Below are 17920 nucleotides of genomic sequence, written 5' to 3'. Positions count from 1 at the left end.
CTGACAGTGACGTCGAAACGGCCATCGAGCGTTCCGCAGCTGCAGGAGGAAATTCCCTTAATTATGAATTTACAGAGGGGACTGATCGGGGCTGGCGGGAAGGCTTTGACCCTTCCGTTGTTTCCTTCCTTCGTCCTTCTCCCAACACATTGTCTCTCTCATTGAAAGGAACGTTTATTGTAACAGCAGTTTTAAGGCAGTATGGAGAGGACTCCCCATGCCCTCTGTCTTGCTAAATATGTAACAGCACTTTAGCTTTGCTACATAAAGCTTTCTCACTGCGCACTCCTTTTATAAATAAGTAATTGGTTTCTCCATACCTCATCATTTAAGTTTACAAAGAAAATCATTTCTCGTTTCACCACTTTATGCAATTTTTATATATATTGTGAGTGGGTTTTTTCTTCATGCTGACTCATTAATTGTTTTCCAAGGAAATGAAATATCCAGGAATATTCCAAGAGCATGTTTTTTAAAGCATGGAAGTAAACGATGTGAACAGTACATAAAAATGACCTCTCAAGTCCCTTAAGGCCGAAAGTCTTTCTAGAGAGTTGGGGGAAGGAGGCAGATCCAAGGAATTTTATTTGGAAGGATACTTCAGAGACCATTCTAGAATCAAATCAAGATCAAGTCTTAGACTTTACAGATGACATTTACCTCTCTGTGGCCCAGAGAAATAAATGACTTCTTTACTTAGACAAACCAAAGGCAGAACTGTCACTTGAAGCCAGATTTCTCAAAATTCCAATCTAATGGGAAAAAAATGTTTTTTTGCACAAACACCGTAGGGAGTGCAATACTATATTACAATGCAGTTTTACAATCCAAAGATTACAAAATACAAAATTGGTGACAACAAAAGGGATCCTATTACTTGTTCCTACCTGTGACGTCATTAGTCTTTAGTCCGTGATCAACAAATATCCAGCCACTTCTAAGTGGCACTGAATAGCCAAAGTCTAGGCATTAAATATTTCAATTAAACAGGTATGAGTCGGGTGCAGTGGCCCAAGCCTGTAGTACCAGCTACTGGGGAGGCTGAGGCAAGAGGGTACATGAGGCCGAATGTCCAAGGTTGCAGTATGATCTTGCCTGTGAATAGCCTCTGCACTTCAGTCTGAGCCACACAGCAAGACCCCATCTCAAAACAAAACAAAACAAAAAACGGTATAACTACAAAACATCAAGAAATCTTCTGTGCCAACATTTAGAACTTTCAGTATTATTATTTGTGTGGTATATGTGCAACGGTTTGAGCTTAAACCAAGGAAATTTTAATGATCACAACAAAATATCATGGTCATGATTTTCTTCTGTAATGATTTTAAATACTTTAACAATATAGAAATCAAAGTGAAATCAAAAACAACTCAAAACTCATGCCTCCAATAAATTCTTCAAAACTTTGTCTACCTTCTTATCTTGAGGAATGTGTATTTCTTTTTGGAATGTTCTGACAGAGATCTGGAGGAAGACCTTCTATTGAAGCAAAAATAGAGTCGAGTAAATATCAAAATGCAGAGGTACAAAGTACACACTATCACACAGTACTAGTTTTAGAATAGCTAACTCTTACTGAGTATTTAGCGTGTGCCAGACATTGGCTAAGCATTTTCCATAGGTTATTTAACTTAATCCTCACAACTACCCTATGAATGAAGCACTATTGTTATCCCTATTTTATGGATAGGGAAAGTGAGGCTTGCAAACTTGAAATAGCTAACTCGAGGCACAAAATATTCAGTAGCAGAACTGGGATTTGAACCCAGGCAGTTTTCCTGGAGCTTGAACTCTTAAATAATACTCTATACGGAAAAATGTAAATACAGATAAAATGACTATAATGATTCTCAGATAAGAAAGGAGAGGGAGCATTGTACTTACTCTCCTACAGATAAAACATAGTAAAATAAGTCTGTGGTCCACACTAGGAAAAAAACCTTTTGCTAACGAATAAATTATGGTCCCCAAATGTAGGACCAATATTACCCAGAGGTGTGAGGCAGGTGATCAAATACCAAGTGACTTTTCAGGGGTACCAGCAAGGCCTCTTCTCTGATGAACCCTCTATGCCTGACTGGTTTATCTTGTCCTAAACCATCCAATATGGCAGTCATAGCCACATATGCCTATTTAATCTGAAATCACTTAAAATCAATTAGAATTAACTCTTCGGTTCCTCATTCATACTGGCCACATTTCAAGTGCTCAGTAGCACCTGACCTAATAACTACTGTATTGGATAATGTAAGTAAAAAGCATTTGCATCACTGCAGAAAATTATATTGGACAGTGCTGCTCTGGTCCTTAATGTCATTAGGGCAATCCTTTAATCTCTCTTCATACTGCACTATTGCTGGGAGGACCATGTTTCCATGGTCTCCCTTCCCATTGAGTTTCAGTCCTATTTTTCCAAACTAAAATTATTATTAGAGTGTAGAGAGGTACAAAGCACAAAGTCCCCTATTATCATGGGAAGAATAGGGGCACTGGAGTAAGACCTTGTTTCACATACCAGCCCTTACTAGTTGGGTGACCTTGGGCAAGCTACTTTACCTCACTGAACCTCACTTTTCTTATCTGCAAAATGGGCATGTTAATTTTTTCATTATGGGTTTGTTTAAGATTAAATAACGTATGTAAAGCTTCTGGTAGGCCTCACATGGGAAGATTTCCTTCCTTCCACTTCTATTTCAGTTAATGACATTCCCCAATTACTCAGGTTTCTAAACTAGAAATCTCAATCATCTTCAATTCTTCCTTCCTCCTCAACCACCCGCATTAAATTAATCATCAAGCCCTTTTGCTCCCAACTCAGGGATGCCTGTCAAATGTGGGCCCACCTCTCTGTCCTCACTGTCCACTGTCCTCACTGTCTTTTCATGCCTAATATTTCAGAATCGTGCTAACCAACCTTGGTGACACCCATCACTCCCAATCCAAGCCCTTTCTCCACACCGCTGCCAGAGTGATACTTCTAAAATAAGATGCTGATGACGTCATTCTCCTCCTTTAAGACCACTGATGACGTCCAGTTGCTTAAAGATAAAATCTTAACTACTAAACTGAAGGACTCACATAACCAAACTCCATCACTCCATCACTGCTGCTTGTTTGGTTGGTAACAAAAAGAAAATTAAAAATATAACAACCCTTATTCCATTTCAAAAATATATTTGGATTCCTCTACTACCAACCTCTTTTTTCAGCCACCCCATCCCCAGCTCATACCTCTCCCTCTACCCAACCCCCACACCGCAGCAACTTATGCCCATGAGGCATTCCTGGAAACACGTAGCGGCCTTTCCCGACTCTGCCCTTGCACGCAAACCTCAAGCTAGACTAACGCTTTTGCATGTTCTTTATCTGGCAGAATTTTACTTACTCTCTAAGGTCCAGTTCAGATTACTCTCTAAGGTCCAGTTCAGATATCACCTATTCTATAAAAGCTCCTTCAACTCCTTCAGGGAAAGGTGGATACCAGCTCATCTGTGATGTCATAGATTTGAGACAGATTGTAGATGCTGTATTTGGGCTACCTGGGTTTAAATCCTGGCTACACCACTCTCCCACTGCTAGTTTTGGGCAGCCGACTTAAGCGCTTTACCCCTCAGTTACCTCATCTGAAAACAATGATAATCATAGCATGAATATCTTATTGTTGTTACCAAGCATGTGAGATAATGCACATGAAGCTCATAACAATGTATCTGGCCCACAGGCAAGCACTCAATACAGATTATCTTCAAATTGTTCCCACTATGATTATCCATCTTATCCTTTTGTCTCAATGTGAATTTTTTTTAACATTTTCAATAATTTTTTAATTTAGATTTTTTATATTTTACATTTACATTTGATTTTTATATTAAATATAAGTATTTTATTACAGAAGTACTCCATATTTATTGATTAAAATTTCGGAAATTCAAATGGCTTGCCAAAAAGATTAAATTCTCTATTGTTTGAGACATCTCTTGGTTACAAGCAAAAGGAACTCATTCTGGTTAACTTATCCAGAAAAAATAATTTCTGAGAGAGTTGTCAGGCATCTCACTACATCAACCCAAAGATGGAGAATCAGGTTAAGAAAAAGGTTGGGCTCCATGGAGGACTGGCAGCAAATAACAGACAAGACCACGGCACAGTGTGTCACCAATGGCACAACCCCACTGGCCACTTGCTGTAGCCACAGTTCCTGAACCTTTGTGACTTAGCTAAAGTAGGAAGAGCATGTTATCCCCTCTCCCACTTACCCACCCCATGATCTTTACCTATATTTGGTCACTCACAGGCAAACAAATCTTGCACTTACAAGCTTTGGTGCCTTTGCTTATGCCATTCCCTTTGCCTGGAATAGTCTCACTCTGTTACCCAGGCTGGAGTGCAGCGGCACATTCATGACTCATTGCGGCCTCAACCTCCCTGGCTCAGCCTCCCTAGTAGCTGGGACCACAAATGTGCACCACCACCCCCAGATAATTTTTTTGTTTTTTGTTGAGATGAGGGCTCACTGTGTTGCCTAGGCTGGACTCGAACTCCTGAGCTCAAGCAATCCTCCCACCTCGGGCTCCCAAAGTCATGGGATTACAAGCGTGAGTCACCACACCTGGCCTGCTCACTTCTTGATTCCAGAGCTTGCCATATGTTTTTGTAGCACTTCGCACATAGTACAGTTAGATGTTGTATCGTTCTTTGTTGCTATGCTGTAAATTCCTATTTTCAGCCACATCACACAGAAGACACTTGATAAATATCTGTTTAATGAATGAAAAGAAGAAAAAATTAAATTAGATTTTAAGGCACTGTACTAAGCACTTCACAAACATTAACTCACTGGGCACGGTGGCTCACACCTGTAATCCCAGCACTTTGGGAGGCTGAGGCTAGTGGATCACTTGAGTTCACAGAGTTTGAGACCAGCCTGGGCAACATGGTAAAACCCCTTCTCTACTAAAAATACAAAAATTAGGCCGGGTGCAGAGGCTCACGCCTGTAATCCCAGCACTTTGGGAGGCCAAGGCGGGCGGATCACAAGGTCAGGAGATCGAGACCATCCTGGCTAACTCGGTGAAACCCCGTCTCTACTAATAATACAAAAAAAAAATTAGCCGGGCGTGGTGGTGGGCACCTGTAGTCCCAGCTACTCTGAAGGCTGAGACAGGAGAATGGCATGAACTCGGGAGGCGGAGCTTGCAGTGAGCCAAGATCGTGTCACTGCACTCCAGCCTGGATGACAGAGTGAGCCTCAGTCTCAAAAAAAAAAAAAAAAAACAATAAATTAGCCAGGCGTGGTGGTGCACGTCTGTAATCCCAGCTACTAGGGAGGCCAACGCAGGAGAATTGCTTGAACTCAGGAGGCAGAGGATGCAGTGAGCCAAGATCACACCATTGCACTCTAGCCTGGATAACAGAGTGAGACTCTGACTCAAAAAACAAACAAAACCATCCAAACGTTAATGCCATTTAGTCTCAATTTATAATACAGTTTCTCCTCAGATAGGCTAATTACGCTTTTATAACAGAAGAAACTGAGGCCAGAGGAGTGAAGTTACTTTCCAAAGGTCACACAGCTATTAAGGGACAGAGGCAGAATCTGAAGAAGGCAGTCTCGCTCCAGAGCATAGGCTTTTATCTAAAGAGATGTTATGACTCTGTGAAAGGTAGTACAAGGCCCTTTTTCTAGAAAATTCTACCACATCTTTGTTTGTTATTTAAAGCGCTGACAGTCTCCTGGTAAGCAGAGAAAGCTAATTAAATGTTTCTGTACATTTTCAATATTGAAAAACATATTTAGTAAATTTCATAAACATTCCATCATTCCTGAACAATGGTAATGGAAAGCTCTATACACAAATTCATAGAAACTCAATTAAATGAGCACAAAAGCACACAATAAAATTCATCACACTCTGTCTCTGCCCTTCCTCAGGTTACCAGGAGTTGTTAGTGTAGACACTGGCATTTTATTGAACTGGTTCCGGCTACAAAGAATTTATGTTCTTATGCTCACAGCAATCTCCTTCCCTGGTTATATGATATCTCTCACCCCTCCTAGAATCCCTCTTTTGCTTATCATCAAACAGCAGAAACTTGACTCCAGAGTACCAATGTGCAGGGTGCCTCACAATTAATTGTCTGCATGATAAGGGCAAGAATTTAAATCTTGTGAATACAGGAAAACCATCAACCTTCATGTTCACAGGGTATATAAATTACACCATCCAACCCGAAAAAATACTCCATTTTAAATTCATATAAACATAATTAAATAGGAATGGGGAATCTGAAATGAAGAACACTGAGAGAGAAGACATTTAAAAAGAACTAGAAATCATTTACAAGAGAAAATGCTTTGCTCATCCCAGAGATAGATAAGATATATATTGCTAATTTGCAAAGGCCTTGATAGTCTCCTTGATCAAGCAAAGGATTTATAAGTCTCCTTTCTCTATTTGTTCCTGCCAGTATCTTCACTTTTAAGTGCCTCATTATAAGGTCTGCAAAATAAGAAAAGAAAGGAAGATGGAGAAAAAAAAGATCTAAAGATTTCTTTTGCTTTTAAGAGATTATTATAACAAGCAAACATTTGTCATTAGGTTAAACGAAAGAAAGCTAGCTCCTTACAAATATCTGAGATCATAAAAACTGAACTTGGCGGGGAAGGGACATTAGTATAGGAAGAGGTATGATTAAAAGTAATAGTATAGAATTAGTAGCTAACATGGAAATTAGATATTAGCCAAAGAAAAGATTCCTGGTAAGGTAAATTAGATAAAAGGAAAAACTTCAAAAGAATATAACAAGTGCTCCATCCCATGAGACTTTTAGAATTAACCTGGACAAAAAGCTAGAATATATTTCGTAGAAAGCAATCTTTTCTGACAAGCTGGTAGATTAGCTCTAATTGATTTTTCCACCTCTAATTTCTTTGACTCTCTGAAATGCTATTTGTATAAGACAAATGAGTTTTCCTTGAGGTTGAATTTTCTGTCTTTATTTTAATTAAATGAGATATGATTTCTCATGAAAATAGTTTCCAAGCCAATGGCTTTGTAAGTAATAATTCTCTTCTTTAGACAATAAAAGCTTAAAAATCAAAGTTATAGCATGAGTAAACATGACAAATCACCATGTATTTTCTTCCATCATGCACTGGAAAAATTATTGGAATAAAGTTTCCAAGTGAAGGAATAGGGTACAGGAAAAGTGGAGCAGGCTAATATTCTACCAGTTTTTATCTTTTTGTTCTAGCTTCATATCCTCTCTAGAAAGTTATCACTAATAGAAAAACACTTAATTCTGTTGAAATTAAAGTTTATACCAGATAACAGTTCTGAGAACATGAGGTACAATATCACATGCATGTTAATTATGTTATTTATTATCATAAAAAGAGCAAAATTAAAAATGTACTAGAAAAAGTTTTGCCTGGAGTCTTTGAATTTTCTAAGAGAACACTTAGGGAAAGAGGAAAAGAAGAGGAAATACTAGGTAAGGCAGGGGATAGATCTCTTTCTCCTCATATATATATATATATTTAATATCTAAAACCTTAAAAATATATATATATTTCAAAGCTGCTTCTACAAATTTTAATAAGTGTTATTTTTTCCCATGACTCAAAATATGACTAGAAAAAATATTCTAAATTAAAAAAAATTTTTTTACTTCAGGTCATAAAAATATTTTTCCCTATTACAGTCTGACAGGTTACAAGTTTTGTGTATTTTACTTTGCTTCGTTCTTACATTTAAACTTTAATTTGTTTTCTAATACACTGTGAAACAGGGATATAACTTTGCAAGCAGAAAGCCAACTGTTCTAATGCAATGTATCAAACAATCTTTGCACTGCCATTTATTTATAATGTCACCTCTATTATATGTCCAGTTCTCATTGGTCTGTTCCTATGCTGTCTATTCCCTTTCATAGATTACTTCTTCTATGAGGGTGCTAATACTGCACTATTTTTGTTTCTATACCTTTGTAATATATCTTGATATTTGGTAGTGTGGGTCTCTCTTCTCTGTCCTGCTTTATCAAGACTGACTTAGCTTTTCTTTCATAATATCTTTTCCACATAAAATTTATAATTACAATATCAATTTTGATGAAAAATCTTTAGATTTTATTGGTGTTAATTTTTTTTTTTTTTTTTTTTTTGAAACAGAGTCTCACTCTGTCACACAGGCTGGAGTGCAGTGGCACAATCTTGGCTCACTGCAACCTCCGCCTCCCAGGTTCAAGCAATTCTCCTGTCTCAGCCTCCCAAGTAGCTGGGATTACAGGCACGTGCCACTATGCCAAGCTAATTTTTGTATTTTTAGTAGAGATGGGATTTCACCATGTTGGCAAGGCTGGTCACAAACTCCTGACCTCGGTGGTCTGCCCACCTCAGCATCCCAAAGTGCTGGGATTACAGGTGTGAGCCACTGCACCTGGCCAGTATTAAATTTAATATAGATTAATTTGAGGAGAACTGACATTTTTACTCTATTGAATTATCATATATATGTATGTGTATATATATGTATGTGTGTGTGTGTGTGTATATATATATATATGGATAGATAGATGTACCGTATTTCTTTTCTTTTTTTTTTTTTTTTTTGAGATAGAGTTTCTCACTGTTGCCCAAGCTGGAGTGCAGTGGCACAATCTCCACTTACTGCAAGCTCCGCCTCCTGGGTTCACACCATTCTCCTGCTTCAGCCTCCCAAGTAGCTGGGACTACAGGCACCTGCCACCATGCCCAGCTAAGTTTCTGTAGAGATGGGGTTTCGCTGTGTTAGCCAGGATGGTCTCAATCTCCTGACCTCATGATCCACCTGCCTCAGCCTCCCAAAGTGCTGGGATTACAGGCATGAGTCACTGTGCCTGGCCAAATGTACTATGTTTCTCTTTATCCACCTTCTTTATTTTGATAAATATTCTCTACGTCTGCTAAACGCTAAGCTCCTGAAAATCTATGTAACTTTTCAAGGTTAAGAATGGTATTAGTAAAATGGCTTAACCTTTTATGTTGTCCTAAGTCTGCTGCTACTTCTTCAGCTGACATGAATCTCCTGGACAAAAGACTTTTGCTCTCACCTTATTTTTACTGAATTTGACCATAGAAAATGCCAGTGAGTTGATGGAGTCAGTCAAGTAGAATGCTTTTACCAGAGTGGCTGATGTTTATATAAATCCAATGTGGTTTGTAGTATTAGCCTCAATCCCAAAGAGGTTTAAGCTCACAGTGCCTCATAAATCTGCTCAGGCTTGCAAGTGAAGTTATAAAGAAAAAAAATAATTATGTTAACCAGTGTATTCATACTACTTCCCTTTAATAATTCCTAGAGCAACCACTAAAAAGAGAGAAAAACTGCCAAAAATATAACACATGAAGTGAAATAGAATACTAAAAAGTATTTAAATAATCCAAAAGAATATAGGAAAGGAAGAAGAGAAGAACAAAAACATTGGAAACAAATAGACAATAAGACAATTATGTACTTAAACCCAACCATATTAATGATTACATTAAATGTAAATGGTCTAAACACTCTAATTAAAAGACAGAGATTCTCAGGTTGACAATAAAAATAAAAGGCCCAATTATATACTATTTACAAGAAAGTCAGTGTAAATATAATGATAAACATAGACTAAAATAAAATAATGGAAAAAGAGAATAAGAGTATTCTTTCAAAAGTAAACGTGTATGAAATGAAATGAAATGCAAATAATTGATTCATGGGAACTTATTAGTTTTGGAACATATTAAATGCACACAAAATCAGTCTCAAAATGCAGTATTTCTGTTGTTCTTTCCTCCCTTTCTAACTCTTTATGTCCAAATACATAGAAAGTTGTTTTCTTCTGTGTTCTTGGCCTAAAAGCTGTCCATATATATTAAGCATAAATTTACTTGAAATGATACTTTAAGGAAAAACATTTTCCTTTTTGAAGCTTTGCTGTAACATGGAAATAATTATTGCCTCCAAAGACCCAATTTCCCAATAAGCATACTTTTTTGTTTGGTTGGTTTTGAGACAGAGTCTCACTCTGTCACCCAGGCTGGAGTACAATGGCATGATCTTGTCTTACTGCATGAACCCATGATCTGCCTCCTGGGTTCAAGCTATTCTCCTGCCTCAGCCTCCCCAGTAACTGGGATTACAGGCGCCCACCACCATGCCCAGCTAATTTTTGTCTTTTTAGTAGAGATGGGGTTTCACCATGTTGGCCAGGCTGGTCTCAAACTCCTGACATCAGGTGATCTGCCCACTTTGGCCTCTCAAAGTGCTGAGATTACAGGCGTGAGCCACTGCACCTGGTCCCCAATAGGCACACTTATCCCAATAGTTGGAAAGGGAAGGGGTTTCCTTCTTCTCAGAATTGCCAAAGCCCAATTCCTATATGGCAAGCAACAGTGATTTGACCCATTCACCAGGCCAATGGTTGAGATTCTTCTTTTTTGTTAGTCCTATACTTTTTGGTAGCAACATTCATTTAAGAAACATATTTGCATACCTAGTAAGTAGTAGGCAATGAGTTGGTTATTGTGCTATTTGGCCTGTTAGTCCAAAAAAAGTTAAACTATCAGAGTATTATGAAAGACACAAGCCATTAATCAGGCTCATCCTGGCTGACTGTCATGGGTTGAATTGCATCCACCCAAAAGATAGGTTGGTGTCCTAAGCCAGTATCTCATCTTGTTATTTCATAACAAGGCCAAACAGACGTAAATTAGTTAAGATGTGATCACACTAGATAGGATAGGCCCCTAATCCAATATGGCTGGTATTCTTATATGAAGACAACTATGTGAAGACACAAGGAGAATGCCCCCATTAAGATGGAGGCAAAGAGAGCAATTCATTTATAAGCCAAGGGACACCAAAGATTGCTGGCTGTCAAAAGAAGCTAAGAGAGAGGCATAGAATAGACATGACCTCAGAGCCCTCAGTAGGAACCAACCTGCTGACATTCATTTTTATTTCAAACTTCTAGCATCCAGAACCACGAGGGAATAGACTTTTGTTTTGTGTGCTTTGTTATGGCAGCCCTAGGAAACTAATACACCTATTCGTTCCAAATACATACCTTTATAAATAGTTAAAAAATATACAGGACATTTTGTTTTGAGACACTGTTTCACTCTTGTTGCCAGGCTGGAGTGCAATGATGCAATATCGGCTCACTGCAACCTCTGCCACCTGGGTTCAGGCGATTCTCCTGCCTCAGCCTTCCAAGTAGCTGGGATTACTGGCATCCGCCACCATGCCCAGCTACTTTTTGTATTTTTAGTAGAGATAGGGTTACACCATATTGGCCAGGCTGGTCTCGAACTCCTGAGCTCAGGTGATCCACCTGCCTCCGCCTCTGCAAGTGCTGGGATTATAGGCATGAGCCACCTCGCCCAGCCAGGAAAATTTTCATTAATCTAAACTAATATCTCTAAACTTTAGAGATGGTCAGAGGTGTCAAAGACAAAATACTGAAGTCTAAATAATTCTTGAAAAATGTTATTTTCCTTTTCTGTGATGACACATTGACTGCACTTTAAAAACTCCCTAGGTCCAAAGAGTGACTTTACCTCCAACTTATTTCAGTATTGATTTTGTGAAAATATGTAGAGTGGACAGCAAATCTGATAAATGGATCCTTCAAACGTGATTACAATAACAAGAGGCACAATACATATCTCAAGTTTTGGAGTACAATCTCCCATAGGTATTGGCCTCAGACAATCTTCTATATTTCAAATATAACTAATCCTGTTGCCAGGAACTTGGGGGAAGGGGAAAATAGGGAATTATTGTTTTATGGATACAGAATTTCAGTTTTGCAAGGTGAAAAGAGTTCTGGAGATGGATGGTGGTGATGGTTGCACAATAAGAATGTACTTAATGCCGCTGAACTGTACACTTAAAAATGATTAAGATAGTCAATTTTAGGCTGGGCGCGGTGGCTCAAGCCTGTAATCCCAGCACTTTGGGAGGCGGGCGGATCATGAGGTCAGGAGATCGAGACCATTCTGGCTAACACGGTGAAATCCCATCTCTACTGAAAATACAAAAACTTAGCTGGGAGTGCTGGCAGGCTCCTGTACTCCCAGTTACTCAGGAGGCTGAGGCAGGAGAATGGCGTAAACCCAGGAGGAGGAGCTTGCAGTGAGCCGAGATCGCGCCACTGCACTCCAACCTGGGCGACAGAGCGGGACTCCATATGAAAAAAAAGAAAAAAAAAAGAGAGAGAGCCAATTTTGTTACATGTATTTTACCACAATGTTAAAAAGTAAAAAAATGTAAAAAGTAAGCCAAGCTGGAAAAAATGTATATATAATTAATGCTCCATCACTGCATTTGAGAACATAGGTATATAGTTCATACAATAATTTATGCTTAGAAAGTAATTCTCTTTTTTTTTTTTTACTGAGGTTGGAGATGACCCACCATATTAGGGCACCTCGAGGCATAGGGCCAGAGCAGGCCAGAGCAAAAGAGAAAATGCCCTGATACAGGCAACTCAAGAGTCCAGGAGTATTCCCTAATCCAATGTGGCTGGTATTTTTTTTTTTTTTTTTTTTTTTTTTTGAGATGGAGTCTTGCTCTGTCACCCAGGCTGGAGTGCAATGGTGCAATCCCGGCTCACTGCAAGCTCCGCCTCCCAGGTTCAAGCTATTCTCCTGCCTCAGCCCCCTGAGTAGCTGGGATTATAGGCATGCACCACCACGCCCAGCTAATTTTTTTTTTTTTAATTTTTAGTAGAGACGGGGTTTCACCATGTTAGTCAGGCTGGTCTCGAACTCCTGACCTCGTGATCTGCCCGTCTTGGCCTCCCAAAGTGCTGGGATTATAGGCGTGAGCCACCAGGCCCGACCATGGCTGGTATTCTTATAAGAAAAATATAAGAGGCTGGTGATGACAAGGACTAGTGGATCAAGATGATATCATCAGAACTGGGTCTTTCTCCAGCTCCATGTCCTGCCTCTCTGTTCCGTCTGGGCTGAATCATCCTCTTGCAGGGCCCCTTCCCACAGTGGCTCTGGGTCCTCAGAGTGGTTAAATTCCTACTTGAGACAAAAGATCTGCCTTCCTTGATTCTTCCTGACTAAACAGATCCTAAGAACTGGGAGTCAGTCTCTTTCTCAAACTGAGTTCTTTATACCACGGGAAGATACAACACATTCTAGGAGTTATTGGAAATCACAGGATAAACCTATATCCTCCTGGAATGACAAATGTGTTAGGAAATTTGGAGAAAATACTTGATATTAGAACACATATATAGACCAGGTGTGGTGGCTCACGCCTATAATCCCAGCACTTTGGGAGGCTGAGGCGAATCACCTGAGCGAATCACCTGAGGTCAGGAGTTCAATACCCTGGCTAACATGGTGAAACCCTGTCTCCACTAAACATACAAAAATTAGCTGGGTGTGGTGGCGGGCGCCTGTAATTCCAGCTACTCAGGTGGTTGAGGCAGGAGAATAGCTTGAACCCGGGAGGCAAAGGTTGCAGTGAGCCAAGATCGCGCCACTGCATTCCAGCCTGGGTGATAGAGCGAGACTCTGTCTCAAACACACACACACACACACACACACACACAATGAAGTAGACTAAAAAATGGGCAAAAGTTTTTTAGATGAAACACAAGATGCCAAAAGGCACATTTCTCTGGAGGCAGGCAACTGGGGACCTCCAGAGCTCAAAGTTCTTCTGCTGTAAGGGGTAGGTTAGAGGGAAAGCACGCAAGCCCGGGCCTTCATGGTTCCATGAAACAAACCTAAATAAGCTTTTAGTACTTTTCCGTATAGTAACTAACATGCTTGAGGGCTTCCTATTTGCTAAACGTTGAACATGTATGAATTCACTTAATCCCAGAGGCATTCTGTGAGGTGGGTACTGTGAGTACTCATATTTTCCATATGGGAAAAATGAAATTCAGAGAGGTACAATAACTTTCCCAAGGCAACTGGAAAAATATGTGAGTATCTTCATCTCTTTCCACATTTTGTGTCTTCTCCACTTCGTGCTAATAGAATGTGGGACATACAAAAATAGAGAGATCCAGGAACTTGTTATCTCTAAAATAAAATGTCACTGAAGTCAAAGACAGCTACAATCAATGCCTGAATTAGAACATTTCATTTCCTACCTCTTAACCTAATGTTCATTTTTATACTTTTGTTCTCTTGGTTTCATGTTTTTCAACTGCATGTTTTAATAGAAAACTTTGACTTGTTTACTACATCTATCTGTCTGCCTGCCTGCCTGTCTGTCCGTCTGTCCGTCTGTCCATCCGTCCATCCATCCATCCAATTATCTATCTCAAAAGGCACATTTTTTTCTGAGGCAGGCAATTGAAGGCCTCCAGAGTTCAAGGTTCTTCTGCTGTAAGCGGTAGTTTAGTGGGAAAGTCTGATCGAAGAGCTTGATGACAGAGTCGGTGATGGCTGCTTTAAACGTATATATTTCTCTCTTGTAATCTATATAAATGTTGCCCTGGGTATAACCTCTTTGGCCTGGTATGCTATATAAAAAGAAAGAAACAAATGAACAAATAAATAAAAGATAAGTTTGACAATATTAGAGCTCTGAACAGGCAGGCTTCACAAGTATAGAGGTCATAAAGAATCTCTTTATAAAGGTTGTATTTTTTATGTCTTTATTAATTTTCTAGGTTCCATATATACAGTTCATTTTCCTCTAAAAATTTCAATGTTGTTTCAGTGTCTCATAAACACAAGCTCAAATCTATAACTTGGAAATTTTCAGGAGAAAAGATTAAGGCTGGCTACGCCTCATCAATAGCATTATCTTTTTTTTAATGTTTAGTACTTTGTTCTTACTCTACTGTGTTGCTGGGAATAGGAGGTTTATAGAGCCAGACTCTAAAGATTATTTCTATTCCTTTCTGACTTAAATGTTTTTTCTTTCTCTCTGTTTCTCTCTTTCCCCCACCTTTGTTTCTTTCTTTTTTGAAACAGGGTCTCACTCTGTCACCCAGGCTGGGGTGCACTGGCATGATCACAGCTCACTGCAGCCTTGAACTCCTGGGCTCCAGTGATCCTCCTGCCTCAGCCTCCAGAGTAGCTAGGACTACAGGCGTGCACCACCATGCCGGGCTAATTTTATTTTATTTTATTTTTGTAGAAACAGTTTCTCATTATGTTACCCAGACTGGTCTCAAACGCCTGGCCTTGAGCGATTCTCCCACCTCGGCCTCCCAAAGTGCTGGGATTACAGACATGAGCCACCGCACCCAACCCTGACTTACACTCTGGTAAATCTGGCTTATGTATCAACTAATGTTCATACTGACAAATTTCCCCACAGTGTTCTAGTTTGCTTTTGTGGCATGGGAGCTAATGCCATTTCATCTCCTTAAATACTCTGCCCCAATAGATATAGAGCATTATTTTTCATACGTTAGTTATCCACAATAGTCAGGAACTTTGTTGAAACATGTGGTTTCTGACACTTAACTTGACATGCATAGAGAACAGTAGTTGCACGAAATTAAAATCATTTTTTAAAGAAGATGATTGAAAACAGTGGGAAAATCTTTCCCTTGCCTTTCTGATAAGCATTCCATAATTTCAATACTTTTCAAGGCTCTCATTTTATTGCTTATGATATAAATTATATTTATTTTTAAACTTGTTTTTCAGTATGTAAACAACTCCCAACCCACTAATCAAACTTTGCAGATATCAAACCAGTGTTTAAGATAAAACTTACATGATCTCTTAAATATAAGCCTAATAAATACATTCATTAGAAATCAAGCTGTAACAATGTGGCAGTTTTAGAAAATCACAAACCAAATTGTTTTGCTGCAATTTCATGCATTACCTTGATAATCTAGGCCACCTAAAATATAAAGCAATGGTAACAAAGGTGATGATAATTCACTGCAAACAAATATTTTAAAAGAGAAAACTGAAGGGGGAAAAAGCCCAACCAGCCAATGGTTTCCTTTAACCTAATTTCGAGTATATTTCTAAAGAGGACAATCATTCAAGGGAAATCAAAGGAAATTTCTAAAAAAGTAGATTTCTCTATTCTGACAAGTTGAAAGAAATTGTTGAAGGAACCTTTTGCCAAAACATACCACATTGGATCTTCTGCCTGAGGTCTTTGTCAAAGTTGAGTTAATGGTTGAGACTTCTGAAAATGTAGTATTAGTGAAATGTAAAATCAGTCATATGCTCTTTCCAATAGCCACATAAATAACCAAGAGGCATGTGGCATAGTGGGTTCTGTCCTACTTTGGCTATTTGGCTGGCATTATAACCTTTGACAATTCATTTAACCACAGAGGGCTTCACTTTCAACACATTGAAGTGACAGGTGGAACTGGGTTGGAATCCCAGGTCCATCTCTTATTACTATATCATTTTAGGAAAGTTACATAACGTCTATGAATCTATTTCTTCAACCATAAGATGTGAGGAAGGCATCAAAAAATTATTTGGGGCCTGGCACAGTGGGTCATTCCTGTAATCCCAGCACTTTGAGAGGAGGAGGTGGCAGGCTCACCTGAGCCCAGGAGTTAAAGACCAGCCTGGTCAACAGATAGCAAAAGCCCATCTCTTAAAAAAAAATTTGGAAGAAGGGAGGCCAAAAAATAATACATAATGTATTATTCCATTTACATAAAACTCCAAAAAACGCAAACTAATCTACAGTGACAGTAAGCAGATCAATGATTGTTTGGGGACCTGGGAAGCAGAGACGGGTGGGTGGAAAGAATTACAAAGGGGCAAGGAAACTTGAGGTGGTGTGTCCGGAGCTGCACGCCCCGGCCATAGCGAATAATAATTAAAGATTAAACGCCTGAGCTATATTCATTTCCACCCCACACCTTCTCCCTAGATTTACCTTCTTCCCTGTATTAATACCGCCATTAAAAGATGGCGCTCTTCCCGCTTCTTCTTCATTCATTTTTCCCACACCCGCGAAAACACTACCTGACAGCGCAGGCGCAACATGACGTCCGACCGGAGAAACCGAAGCCTATCTGGCCACGCCTTCCGCAATGAGGTCATTTCCGCCTTAGCCCAACCCCTTCCCCTCCAAATGTATATAAGGCATTGCATTACCGCCATTAAACGAGACTTGATCAGAGCACTGTCTTGTCTCCATTTCTCGTGTCTCTTGTTCCCCAAATTCCCACCCCCTCCTCCAGGGCCTACACTGACTATCCCGCGGGCCGGGATAGTGGTGGATATGTCCATAATCCTAATTTGGTGATAGTTTCACAGGTATATACATCTGTCAAAACTTATCAAATAACACATTAAACATTTAAAACATTTATTGTATGTCAATCACACCTTTTTAAAAAAGGGTCAGAGAATTCAATGAGATAGTATGTGTGAAAAACAATTAGTGCTGTATGGCACAAGCAGGCCTCTAAAAATGAGTCCCTACCCCCACAACCCCAGCTTCATTTATGTCACAGGGCTATTTAAAATGGTAATCTACTTCAGAAACATCCATGAACTCTGAAATCTCCTTAGCAGTTTTGTAGCTTGATAAATATTTTCAAAGAAAAATATGGGATAATATGAAAATACCTCTGCATCTTATTTAGGATACTATTTCTGTGGTTTTTTTCCAAATCTTTATTAGAGGCATATTTTACATCGTTGGAATCATACTTTACATAAGACTTCATGCTACTTCTTAACTCCATGGTTTATATAAGATGTCTGCAAACTACTTTTTTCCTTTTTTTTCATTATTATTTTTTTTTATTTTTTATTTTTTTGAGACAGGGTCTCACTCTATCATCCAGGCTGGAATGCAGTGGCCCAAACACAGCTCATCACAGCCTTGACCTCATGGGCTCAAACAATCCTCCCACTTCAGCCTCTCCAGTAGTTGGGACTACAGACCTGCACCACCATGCCTGGCTA

The 17920-nt window shown here is 39.3% G+C and overlaps 1 long non-coding RNA gene across 1 annotated transcript; it reads right to left on the bottom strand.

The window, feature by feature from the left end:
* Positions 1-1396: 1396 nt before the first annotated feature.
* LOC105487717 (uncharacterized) lies at positions 1397-17212 on the bottom strand. Its single transcript, XR_011621338.1, has 4 exons — positions 16881-17212; positions 9097-9266; positions 4613-4760; positions 1397-1482 (listed from the first exon to the last, which is right to left on the bottom strand). It is a non-coding gene; the product is annotated as an uncharacterized lncRNA (long non-coding RNA).
* Between the last annotated feature and the right edge of the window lie 708 nt (positions 17213-17920).

Source organism: Macaca nemestrina, chromosome 3 (genome assembly GCF_043159975.1).
Source record: "Macaca nemestrina isolate mMacNem1 chromosome 3, mMacNem.hap1, whole genome shotgun sequence".
Taxonomy (NCBI): domain Eukaryota; kingdom Metazoa; phylum Chordata; class Mammalia; order Primates; family Cercopithecidae; genus Macaca; species Macaca nemestrina.
The sequence above is the reverse complement of the archived record's forward strand: the minus strand, read 5'-3'. Positions and strand labels throughout refer to the sequence as shown.